The sequence below is a fragment of the Oncorhynchus gorbuscha genome, linkage group LG05 (assembly GCF_021184085.1).
Source record: "Oncorhynchus gorbuscha isolate QuinsamMale2020 ecotype Even-year linkage group LG05, OgorEven_v1.0, whole genome shotgun sequence".
NCBI lineage: Eukaryota > Metazoa > Chordata > Actinopteri > Salmoniformes > Salmonidae > Oncorhynchus > Oncorhynchus gorbuscha.
This window is the reverse complement of record NC_060177.1, coordinates 45968544-45982028: the sequence shown is the minus strand read 5'-3', so window position 1 is coordinate 45982028 and position 13485 is coordinate 45968544. Positions and strand designations below refer to the sequence as shown.

At 43.4% G+C, this 13485-nt stretch overlaps 1 protein-coding gene across 2 annotated transcripts in view; it reads left to right on the top strand.

The window, feature by feature from the left end:
• The window catches only part of LOC124035970 (SH2B adapter protein 3-like), a 70600-nt gene that overhangs the window by 45600 nt on the left and 11515 nt on the right, over positions 1-13485 (top strand). The gene's annotated exons all lie outside the window — the stretch shown is intronic.

Sequence of the window (13485 nt, the reverse complement as noted above, 5' to 3'; positions counted from 1 at the left end):
GTACTCATATACAATTTCAGATGGTCCTGTAATACAAATTTCCTGTGTGACAAAAGTCCGGATGCATTGTTGTGTATCGGCATAGTAACAAACGCCCACCTCGCAACCCATGAGACACCAAACACCCTTCTTGTTGGCAGAGAGAAAAATGTGTATTTTCAAAGCACATTTCCTGTAATTCTAAAAATGTTCCAAGTCTTATGTGTGTTCATATGATACCAGGAGGCGAATCCTGACCGAATTGTAAAAATAAAATTATAGCTGTATCACTCAAAATAATCCCATATAAGGATTATTCCCTGTTAGCTTCTGATAGCTAATGATAATATTGCACAAGATGGGCCTATTTGAAACATTGCCGTCTACTGGCAGCATTTTACATGCCAGATTCAGAAGCTAGAAAAGCCCATTTGAAAAAAAGCTTGATTAAACCCATTTGATTTTTGCCACATAGAAAATCAAAAAACTAAAATTAGTTTTGCAGTCAGTTTCAGTAGCCTATAGTTTTTATTTCGATTTACTAAATCATTTTTCCAATCTTAGATTTTATTTTAAGTTTTTTTTACTAATAATAACCTTGATATATACACACACACACACTGTTTTTCAAATCCATCGGTTACAGACTCATTTTCAGCCGGCTTCATTTACCACTTCAGGCTACTTTTCATTTAATAGTTTAAATTCACTAGTACGTCGAGTCCTCTCCCGCTAGAATGAACGAAATGCATCTTCTGGTGATCTATTAAAGCGAGCAATGACAGGGAAACACTGCAGAGAGGAAGGTTTCACTCTCGCCAAAATCTGTCCAAAATAAGCCCAAGCTTTTCTATGGGCTTATTTTGGACCTAAATTTCTCACCTGCCTTTCCGCCTTTGGGACAACAACTCCTATTGTTAGAGCGGCGACATGAGTATCTCGTCATTATACTGTGTAGCTATACTGTGCAGTCAAATTTCTTTACACTGATGGAGAGAGCATGATCCTCGTGAATTTGCTTGCCCCATGTAAGTAATGTAAGTGGTAACGATGAGTCGAAATCCACAAAGGATTTCCCAGGTTTCCTTTCCTAGGATGTTGGAGCTTGCCAGACCGTGACGCTAAAGTGAATGACACTTCTCGTCAGTCATCGTAGACTATCGCATCGGTGAGAAAGCTGTTCATTTGTCTCCTTAAATTGTATAGGCTACTGTTAGGCCTCAACTTTTTGGTGATTATCTGTAGATAAATTATGAAAACACCTAATGAAGATGGTGAATAATCACTAGGAACAACTAAATGTATTGAAAATTATTTAATTTGCCCAAGATATTTCCTGCAACTTTCTGAAGAGACAACGAGAATGCCCGTCTGTGTGCGGTGCGAGCGTCTATCACTTTGTGTAGCGATGATGCTAAGTCAAACAGTCTTCTGGTAGATGGAAAGGCTTTCACAAAACCTTCTCAATGAAATGTTAACTACAAAGTAACCTGGCAGAATATTATGATTATTTTCAGCAATCCAGTGGGTACTTGTTTTGCAAACTCTACGATCAAGGGTGCTACAAAAACACTGCTAAAAAACAACCTCTGGCTAGGTGTGCACTTAAATTAAAGGGTAACTACACCCAAAAATCAAAATTTCTCAGATTTTTCCCAGTGTTCTCCTGATGGGTTTTAAGCATTGTTGTGGACTTTAAAAAACAACCAAATGCAATGTTCTGTTATAAAATCACAAAAAAGGTACTTATTTTTCATAATAATGTGGGCTATTTACTTCATACTTCTGTTTCAATAAAATACATAATTTGAAAAACAAACATCATTGTGGCACTTCATATCTTGCAGTATAAATATAAATAAGGCTTTAATCTCAAGAGAAGACAGGTTCCATTTTTAATGTTCTCTTACTTAGAAAATAGTCCTGATCATATAAACCTAGACCTGGACAATATTCAAAACTACTAGCAATACACTGAATTCATAAATGTTCTTCTTTCTACACAGTAACACAACAAAAAATATAGTTTTTACAACTGTTTGAAGCTGGTGGACCAAAACCGCTGTTTGAAACTGGTGTAGAAATTGTATTTCATCTTATTAAAAAATATTTCACAGCAATTTAGATGGCACAATGATTTCCTACATAATAAAGAGTTTGTTTTCACACATAAACTGTAATTGAGTGAGCAGTGTAGAATTTTAGCAACCAGGAAATGACAGAGCGTTTTCCACTAGATACGTAGCCACAAAGTTACAACAGGTTTCCCAGTTAGACAACAGATGCCGGTCCTGCATGAGAAATCAATAGGCGAATATCATAGCCAATCACAACACTGGTGGGTAAGTAGTACAGTGATACACTATCATTCCACTATTAGCGGCAGATATATTCTGGACATTTTCTGAAATTACAATGCAAAAATTCTAGAAAATCCTATGCGCTGTAATATCTATTATTACCATTTAATTCGAAGATACTTGACACAAATTCTAATAGACAAATAGGGTCTATTCATTTCTGTTGACCTCTGTCACTTTGTTTCCCTGGCACACATTGAAAGTCTGTGTCTCTGAAATGTTTCCTAGAAACCTGTCATTTCTCAGTTTTACCTCGGCCCCGCTGTCCCCACATCCTTGCTGATGTCATATCTCGCTAGATCTGATTGAGAGCTTTATCACCATTCTATTCGCTGCTGGTCCCTTTAGAGACTTCAGAGAACAGCACTCTTTTCTGTGACACTTCTGAGGATGTAGGGTTTGAAAACCTGCTTCATCATGAAGAATGCAAAGCATCCATGCTGAAGCTGATTAGCAAGCACATAGCCTAGTGTACCGGAGGCCATGGGTGGATGTGGTAAAGGACCTATTCTAAACATGAACTACCAAATTCTCAATAACCTAACCTAATGAGTTTGTCAACCAAATTAAATCTAAATCAAATGTGGCATATGAACATCAAATCCCCTTGCATTGTGTGTGTACTAATAGCAGAGGGGAACATTTGGAAAGTCTTTAGAGACAGTTCTGATGATGACGACAACCCCAGAGTCAGCGGAATGTTAGAGCAAAGCAGGCTTGGAGTCCTGCCCTGGGTGGATGGTGACAGCGGTCTTGACCCTCTTAGGGGATAGCGGAATTCTGGGTGAGGGGGGTGTTGTCATGGAGACGGCCTGAGAATGGGACCCTGGGAGGCGCTAGGGGACCCCAAACTTCCTGTGTCTCCTCTCTGGTTCAGTATGACTGTGGGGGTGGGTCTGAACAACCAATATGTCTTTGTTTAAAGTGATAGTTCACCCAAATTACAAAATTACATTTTGGTTTCCTAGTCTATTACTTTGCATTTATTTGATATAGTGATTTTCATTACATACAAGAATCTTAGTCTATGGACAAGGTGTGATGACAGCAATATGTGCTTTAGTTTAGTTTCCCTGCTGCCACTATTTCTAAATGCTAACGTTTTAGCATTTGTAACACAAATCCCATACGAGTCATGGGACCAATATAAGCATCATCAGAAATTATCTCAAATTTATTGTGCAGCTCACCAAAGTCACTTATAGATGATTTGAATATTGTTTTATTTTTTAGATTTCAAGTATTGGTCCCATGACTTGAATGGGATTTGTGCTAAAATGTTTGGAAACAGTGCCAGCCACCGCCAGGGAAACTAAACCAAAGCATGGATTACTGTCGTACCTTGTACGTCGGTTTCCTTACCCCGTAAGCAGTTTCTGTCAGTTTGTAATTTGGGTGAACTATCCCTTTAAGTGCACAATGTTAAGGTCTACAGCTGACACAAACACTTTTTTTGTGGTGTCTTGTAAGTTGAAGCCTGTACATACAGTATGTGTAGCCTAAGTTTGTTTGTGAATGTGTAGATGAAGTAGGCCTATATGGGCATAGGCTTATTATGTAGTCTAACTCACGTATGTTTGGGTTTGTGAATGTGATCGTGTGAGTATTTGCTTTGCCACGTGTCTGGGTTAAATTGGCAATTTCCTCAAACCACAATATCAAATGTTATGTTTGTGTGTGAGTGAAGCTGAAAGACAGATGTGAAAGGCCGACGTGCACTCACTTGTCTCTCAGCGTCATATTGAGTGGCTTTCTGCAGTTCAAACAACAATAAAAGGCACCCCACCACTGTTTTGGTTCGCAGCTGATCTCTGATGTGCAATGTGGTTGGGATGGGCGCTGACTGAGTAGCATGAGAACCCCGTTCTGCATGTGCGCTGTTGTCACCCAGTAATTTCTGCTTCGCATCAAACTCTTGATTTGTGTCACATCTCTTACTGCCTACACCATGTTCTATTTCCTCATCACTTGTGGCTTCACAGGCTCAGAGCATACCTTATGAAGTACACAAAAATGTACTAAACAAGCTTGGAAACGGACAAACAGTTTCGATGCGTCGTGTATACAATCGAGGGTGTCTGGCATTTCAAAGTAGACAGCTACAGTAAGGGCAATTCCACGGTAACAGAGTGATGCTGTTCAGTGGAAATTGTTGAGAGTTGTCCTTGTGCATAGACATTAGTTTTCAAGTGCTCACAGGCTTCTAATGTCATCACCCTCACAAAGCCTTCCTGTCACATACTCTTAATACATCAGTCACATGTAGCCTCTCTGGTGTTCTTTCCTGTTTATATTAAAGGTTGAAGAGTTCTGGAGTTTTTCTTTACGCTAGCATGCCATGACCCCCACCATCTCTGATTGTTCTGAAATCGTTTCTGTATTTAGAAACTGATAATATTAGCATTCCTGCTAAATTGTTTTATTGAACATTAATTTAGATATCTGATAAATTAAGCTTCATGATTGCACCCAAATTAGCCCTTTTAATTTATAGGATTAACATAATATTCAAGAAATATAGTACCAAACATCTGATTTGCATAAGACATGAGGAATCCAATGAAATAGTAAAAAGCCACCCACACATCCTACCCCATCAACCACTACACAGTATTCAGTTCAGTATGTCTGACAAGGCCTTGTTATGGATCTGCGGATTGAAGTATTGCTTCTTCATCCTTTGTAATGTATTCCCTGTGAATCTGGTGATGCTTTTTTCCCCCTGTTGAGAGAAATGAGCTGTTGAAGTTTGCTTGCTTTATTTACCATGAATTACTGTAAACTTTCACACTAGATGCCGCTGTTCCTGCTACCGCCACATCCTTTTATACATTTTGCTGGTCTCTTGTGTTTATTAAATCATGGATCGCAATATTTTCTTTGCAATTTTGGATGGAAAACCAATAGCTTTTGCTCATGATGAAAAGCAATTGTGTGGTGATCTTCACAAGTCAAGCCAGTCCTCCATGAAAGCAATTCACTCTCTAGTGGTCAAAACAAACAAAACATCACCAGATTTAGGGCTGTCATGATTTTTTTTCTCCCCCCAGCAGGTTATTGTCATGCAAAAGTTCACTGGTCTCGTGGTAATTGACCGTTAATTAACAAACACCTTTAGCATAACTAGGCCTCCACACACAAGCTGCTGATATAGCTTTTTTTAACATCTACAACCAATTTAATGTACACCATCACCATAAATCCTTTATTTTAGTCGGGTCTAAAGTAAGGTACATGATGCGAAGAAATTGTATTTCAGGTGAATAAAATACGAGTTGGCCGACTGTAGGCTTATGGAATCTGGCTATGCACCATGCCATAGGCTGTATACTTATAAATCATTTACATTACATTTTACATTTAAGTCATTTAGCAGACGCTCTTATCCAGAGCGACTTACAAATTGGTGCATTCACCTTATGACATCCAGTGGAACAGTCACTTTACAATAGTGCATCTAAATCTTAAAGGGGGGGTGAGAGGGATTACTTATCCTATCCTAGGTATTCCTTAAAGAGGTGGGGTTTCAGGTGTCTCCGGAAGGTGGTGATTGACTCCGCTGTCCTGGCGTCGTGAGGGAGTTTGTTCCACCATTGGGGGGCCAGAGCAGCGAACAGTTTTGACTGGGCTGAGCGGGAGCTGTACTTCCTCAGTGGTAGGGAGGCGAGCAGGCCAGAGGTGGATGAACGCAGTGCCCTTGTTTGGGTGTAGGGCCTGATCAGAGCCTGGAGGTACTGAGGTGCCGTTCCCCTCACAGCTCCGTAGGCAAGCACCATGGTCTTGTAGCGGATGCGAGCTTCAACTGGAAGCCAGTGGAGAGAACGGAGGAGCGGGGTGACGTGAGAGAACTTGGGAAGGTTGAACACCAGACGGGCTGCGGCGTTCTGGATGAGTTGAAGGGGTTTAATGGCACAGGCAGGGAGCCCAGCCAACAGCGAGTTGCAGTAATCCAGACGGGAGATGACAAGTGCCTGGATTAGGACCTGCGCCGCTTCCTGTGTGAGGCAGGGTCGTACTCTGCGGATGTTGTAGAGCATGAACCTACAGGAACGGGCCACCGCCTTGATGTTGGTTGAGAACGACAGGGTGTTGTCCAGGATCACGCCAAGGTTCTTAGCGCTCTGGGAGGAGGACACAATGGAGTTGTCAACCGTGATGGCGAGATCATGGAACGGGCAGTCCTTCCCCGGGAGGAAGAGCAGCTCCGTCTTGCCGAGGTTCAGCTTGAGGTGGTGATCCGTCATCCACACTGATATGTCTGCCAGACATGCAGAGATGCGATTCGCCACCTGGTCATCAGAAGGGGGAAAGGAGAAGATTAATTGTGTGTCGTCTGCATAGCAATGATAGGAGAGACCATGTGAGGTTATGACAGAGCCAAGTGACTTGGTGTATAGCGAGAATAGGAGAGGGCCTAGAACAGAGCCCTGGGGGACACCAGTGGTGAGAGCGCGTGGTGAGGAGACAGATTCTCGCCACGCCACCTGGTAGGAGCGACCTGTCAGGTAGGACGCAATCCAAGCGTGGGCCGCGCCGGAGATGCCCAACTCGGAGAGGGTGGAGAGGAGGATCTGATGGTTCACAGTATCGAAGGCAGCCGATAGATCTAGAAGGATGAGAGCAGAGGAGAGAGAGTTAGCTTTAGCAGTGCGGAGCGCCTCCGTGATACAGAGGAGAGCAGTCTCAGTTGAATGACTAGTCTTGAAACCTGACTGATTTGGATCAAGAAGGTCATTCAGAGAGAGATAGCGGGAGAGCTGGCCAAGGACGGCACGTTCAAGAGTTTTGGAGAGAAAAGAAAGAAGGGATACTGGTCTGTAATTGTTGACATCGGAGGGATCGAGTGTAGGTTTTTTCAGGGGTGCAACTCTCGCTCTCTTGAAGACGGAAGGGACGTAGCCAGCGGTCAGGGATGAGTTGATGAGCGAGGTGAGGTAAGGGAGAAGGTCTCCGGAAATGGTCTGGAGAAGAGAGGAGGGGATAGGGTCAAGCGGGCAGGTTGTTGGGCGGCCGGCCAACAACCTCGAGATTTCATCTGCAGAGAGAGGGGAGAAAGAGGTCAGAGCACAGGGTAGGGCAGTGTGAGCAGAACCAGCGGTGTCGTTTGACTTAGCAAACGAGGATCGGATGTCGTCAACCTTCTTTTCAAAATGGTTGACGAAGTCATCTGCAGAGAGGGAGGAGGGGGGGGGATTCAGGAGGGAGGAGAAGGTGGCAAAGAGCTTCCTAGGGTTAGAGGCAGATGCTTGGAATTTAGCGTGGTAGAAAGTGGCTTTAGCAGCAGAGACAGAGGAGGAAAATGTAGAGAGGAGGGAGTGAAAGGATGCCAGGTCCGCAGGGAGGCGAGTTTTCCTCCATTTCCGCTCGGCTGCCCGGAGCCCTGTTCTGTGAGCTCGCAATGAGTCATCGAGCCACGGAGCGGGAGGGGAGGACCGAGCCGGCCTGGAGGATAGGGGACATAGAGAGTCAAAGGATGCAGAGAGGGAGGAGAGGAGGATTGAGGAGGCAGAATCAGGAGATAGGTTGGAGAAGGTTTGAGCGGAGGGAAGAGATGATAGGATGGAAGAGGAGAGAGTAGCGGGGGAGAGAGAGCGAAGGTTGGGACGGCGCGATACCATCCGAGTAGGGGCAGTGTGGGAGGTGTTGGATGAGAGCGAGAGGGAAAAGGATACAAGGTAGTGGTCGGAGACTTGGAGGGGAGTTGCAATGAGGTTAGTGGAAGAACAGCATCTAGTAAAGATGAGGTCGAGCGTATTGCCTGCCTTGTGAGTAGGGGGGAAGGTGAGAGGGTGAGGTCAAAAGAGGAGAGGAGTGGAAAGGAGGCAGAGAGGAATGAGTCAAAGGTAGACGTGGGGAGGTTAAAGTCGCCCAGAACTGTGAGAGGTGAGCCGTCCTCAGGAAAGGAGCTTATCAAGGCATCAAGCTCATTGATGAACTCTCAGAGGGAACCTGGAGGGCGATAAATGATAAGGATGTTAAGCTTGAAAGGGCTGTGACAGCATGGAATTCAAAGGAGGCGATAGACCGATGGGTAAGGGGAGAAAGAGAGAATGACCACTTGGGAGAGATGAGGATCCCGGTGCCACCACCCCGCTGACCAGAAGCTCTCGGGGTGTGCGAGAACACGTGGGCGGACGAAGAGAGAGCAGTAGGAGTAGCAGTGTTGTCTGTGGTGATCCATGTTTCCGTCAGTGCCAAGAAGTCGAGGGACTGGAGGGAGGCATAGGCTGAGATGAACTCTGCCTTGTTGACCGCAGATTGGCAGTTCCAGAGGCTACCGGAGACCTGGAACTCCACGTGGGTCGTGCGCGCTGGGACCACCAGATTAGGCCACGCGGTGTGGAGCGTTTGTATGGTCTGTGCAGAGAGGAGAGAACAGGGATAAACAGACACATAGTTGACAGGCTACAGAAGAGGCTACGCTAATGCAAAGGAGATTGGAATGACAAGTGGACTACACGTCTCGAATGTTCAGAAAGTTAAGCTACGTAGCAAGAATCTTATTGACTAAAATGATTAAAATGATACAGTACTGCTGAAGTAGGCTAGCTGGCAGTGGGTGCGTTGTTGACACTACACTAATCAAGTCGTTCCGTTGAGTGTAATAGTTTCTGCAGTGCTGCTATTCGTGGGCTAGCTGGCTAGCTAGTAGTGTTTACGTTCCTGTGCAATTGTTTTATTTGAATGATTTTAAAGAGGAATATAATATAATTTAATTTAACTGAATAAAATATAAATGATGTTTCCCGTTATGTAGCAAGTGCGCATATTGAACGTAAAATTGATCATTTGAAACCGGTCCTATATGCTAGATTTAGTTATTTGGCAATTTTAGTTGTTAATGATTTCAACCTTGGAATGTCGTAGAAATCAACAAACTATATGGGCTACGTGGTGGAACAGTCTGGCATTCTCTGGATTTATGCCGCTTTCAAATCAACTGGGAACTCTGGGGGGGGGAAAAACAAGTTTGAGTCATGATGATGTCATTGATCTTCAGGTTGTAGCTCCAGAAAGAGGCCAGATTTACAATTCCGAGTTGGATGACCGTTCAAAATGTATTTTCCCAGTCAGAGCTCGTTTATTCCTTACTTTCCAGTTTTCTTGAACTCACTGAAGTCAAGTTTTCGCAGTTCCAAGTTAACAGTTGTTTTGAGCGCAGCACAAATCATGCTTCATTGACAGCATGGCCAATGTTGAATGTTTACCATTTTAAAAACTTGGAAAAGAGCACCCTAATCCCAGATTTGGGACCACACAACCACTTTCACTGATTCCTTCCAAGCTAATTATTGTTGAATTTGCAATTTCCAACTTACTGTGTAATGTTGATGCCCAATGGCCGATGAGCACCAATACGTTTTATCTGCAATTTAAAAAGGATTTACCAGTAGATTGTCAACTTGATTCATGACGATGACTGCTAGCTAAGATTTTGAAAGTATGATGCTGACATGATCAGTCCAATCAAAGCTACTGTACATATAACGTAATGTGATGTCATTTTTCAGTGGCCAATGACTTTGAGCCTTCTTGGATGGGCACTTCTAATGTAACTCTATGGCAGCACTCAAGGGGCTAGAATTTGAGGTCTATCCTTAGACTTGGCAGGGATGTAGTGTCCCCATGAGTTACAGAACACTGAGCCAATCACGCCGCACCGTATTTTCTGCTGGCTTGCCCCACCACCACAGAAAGCACTGAAATAGGCTGAAACACCTTCATTTTGGAGCTTCCTTACTCAAGAAACAAAAAAGAGACCATGTTTGTATGCGGCTTTATTAACCAAATTATATTTTTTTATACATTGTTTGCAAACTGAAATGTGACACATACTAATGCCAACATAATATGCAAAACAGGCAAAAAATGTGGAGCTCAAAACAGGTGTGCCCTGAATGACGGGTCGCCACTGGCCATGCATAATATGCGGTAGGCTATGTATTGTGTAACTGCACAATCATCATTTTTATTCGGGTTGTTTTTTTATTTTAGGTTTAATGCATATGCTTATGTGTTTTTAATTGATCATCACCTTAGAAAGCACTGTCCATTTAGTTGTGTTAGGCTTTGAAACAACATCCACAACAACCATTTTACATTGTTTCAACCTGCTGTTGAACTTATTTCTTCAAATTGATGATCACAGTGAGGTGAGTTTTACAAGTATGATAGACCTACTGTTTTGATACGTGTTTGATGTGATTTTCGATATAATTTGATGTCAGAGTAGTTAGAGGGACAGTTGAGCCCTGAGTACCAGGGCATGATGATAGTTAGCAAGTTGAGTACTACCAAAGCATGTCCAGAGTGCACAAAAGGAGATTATGTAACTCAAAAGTCACGTGGAATTTTACTGCATTCATGACTCATGACTGCTGGTGTGGTGATAATATGATCACAGCAACAGCCCTAACCAGATTTACAGGGAATACATTGCAAAGTATGAAGAAGCTGCAGCCCTGTACTTCTTGTCAGACATAAAGTATACTGAACTGATAGTGGACATACAGTACACTGGTTTTCGGGGTGGGATTGGCATGGGGTGTGGGGCAACCGTGGGTGGATGGCTTTTGATTAATTTTATTGGATTCCTGAGGTCTTACTCATTGTTAGGAAGAATTATGTTTTGAATCCTGTTGAATCAATTATCTTAATTTATCTTATATTTCTAACTACATAAAAGATTTCGGCGCAATCTGAGATGGTGAGGGTTGGATATTCCTACCTTTTTTTTGCCATTCTGTTCCACTTGTTTGACAGTGTCAATAGCTATTGATCTTTCTTGCTCTTATCAATCAACAAACACTATGTATACAAGTATTTGGACACCCCTTCAAATGAGTGCATCCGGCTATTTCAGCCACACCCGTTGCTGACTGGTGTATAAAATCGAGTACACAGCTGTAAGTGCTGTTATTGTAAAGTGGAAACGTCTAGGAGCAACAACGGCTCAGCCACGAAGCACACAAGCTCAGAGAATGGGACCGCCGAGTGCTAAACGTGTGTAGCGGGTACAAAATCGCCTGTCCTCGGTTGCAGCACTCACTACCGAGTTCCAAACTGCCTCTGGAAGCAACGTCATCACAATAACTGTTTGTCAGGAGCTTCATGAAATGAGTTTCCATGACCGAGCAACCGTACACAAGCCTAAGATCATCAGGCGCAATGCAAAGTGTCAGCTGGAGTGGTGTGAAGCTCGCCACCATTAGACTCTGGTGCAGTGGAAACGTTTTCTCTGGAGTGATAAATTATGCTTCACCATCTGGCAGTCCAACGGACAAACCTGGGTTTGGCGGATGCCAGGAAAACGCTACCTGTCCCAATCCAGTGCCAAATGTAAAGTTTAATGGGAGGAGGAATAATGGTCTCGAGCTGTTATTCATGGTTCGCGCTAGGCCCCTTTGTTCCAGTGAAGGGAAATCTTAACGCTACAGCATTCTAGACGATTCTATGCTTCCGACTTTGTGGCAATAGTTTGGGGAAGGTCCTGTTTCAGCATGACAATGCCCTCATGCACAGTTAGGTCCATACAGAAATCGTTTGTCGGTTGGTGTTGAAGAATCTTACTGACCTGCACAGAGCCCTGACCTCAACCGCTTTGGGATGAATTGGAACGCTGACTTGGTCTAATCGCCCAACATCAGTGCCCGACCTCACTAATGCTCTTGTGGCTGAATGGAGGAGTCCCAACAGCAATGTTCCAACATCTAGTGGAAAGCCTTCCCAGAAGAATGGAGGCTGTTATAGCAGCAAAGTGATGCCCGTGATTTTGGAATGAAATGTTTGACAAGCAGATGTCCACATACTTTTGTTCATGTGGTGTGAACTGACAGTTCGGGGTTAATGGTTTTTTTATTTAATTTTTATTTTTTTTACCTTTATTTAACCAGGCAAGTCAGTTAAGAACATATTCTTATTTTCAATGATGGCCTGGGAACAGTGGGTTAACTGCCTGTTCAGGGGCAGAACGACAGATTTGTACCTGGTCAGCTCGGGTGTTTGAACTCGCAACCTTCCGGTTACTAGTCCAACGCTCTAACCACTAGGCTACGCTGCCGCCCCGTTACTTGGATTGTTGATACTTGACAAAGCTGTGGAGTGCGCACTGAACCTCGGGTGCATTAGTTTGACAGTACAAAGGCTTGGCGTTGTGCTGTATCGTGGATATTTGTGTAGGCCAATTTATCATGGCTTGTGTGTGTGTGTGTGTGTGTGTGTGTGTGTGTTCAGCATTTGGTATATATTACCTCCATCCTCCCTCAGACTCAGCATGGTGGATGGGACAAGTTACATGCCCACCGGACTGTTTTTAAAAATAATTAGACAAAATATTTTGGACTTTTTGGAGTGTGTGTGGAAGGTAGGTTGATGGAGGTGGCAGAAAGAAAAGCTGTGTTTGTGTGGGCACGCACTCATTTGTCTGCTTTTTTTGTACACACTAGTTAGTCAGTTAATCATTTCTTCTCAGATTCCTTCAATGAGTCAAATACTTTTAATTTCTCCCTAAAGCTGTTTGGATGAACAATGGCTTTGTGTTATTAATTTATACTAAGACTCATGAGGAAAGGAAATGAGGGGGAAAGGAATCTCCTTTTGATGTGCCCAACCTGTCTGTGATTATTCCAAATAGCACACTATTCCATATGTAGTGCACTACTTTTGACCAGGGCCCATAGGCCACATCCCAAAATTAATTCACTATATAGTGGATAGGGTGCCAATTGGGATGCATCCATAGACATTCCTCCCGCTCACACACTGTCACATTTGCATAGGGTCACACTCATCTGACTCAGCCTTCTGGAATACACCTCTTAGGACCTGAGTGTTGCGCCAACTGTGCTTTGTTATGCTCTGCTGTTTGATCCCCATTTCTAGGATTTATTGTAAAGGAGGGATTTTTAGGGATTATCTACACAAAATAATGGAGATCTAGGCTTAGTAATTGGCTGTAGAGTGAGGAGATGTACATTTTGGGTTATGCCGTTCTGACTACACCATATGCAAATACATATATACATATTGTTTCCACCCACCCAGTCTCTCCAAGGTACACCTGCCTTCACATAGCATAGGGATTCCCCATAACGAGGTGACTGGGGTTGATATCACATGGACTTCATCCATCCCGGCAGCCAGCACA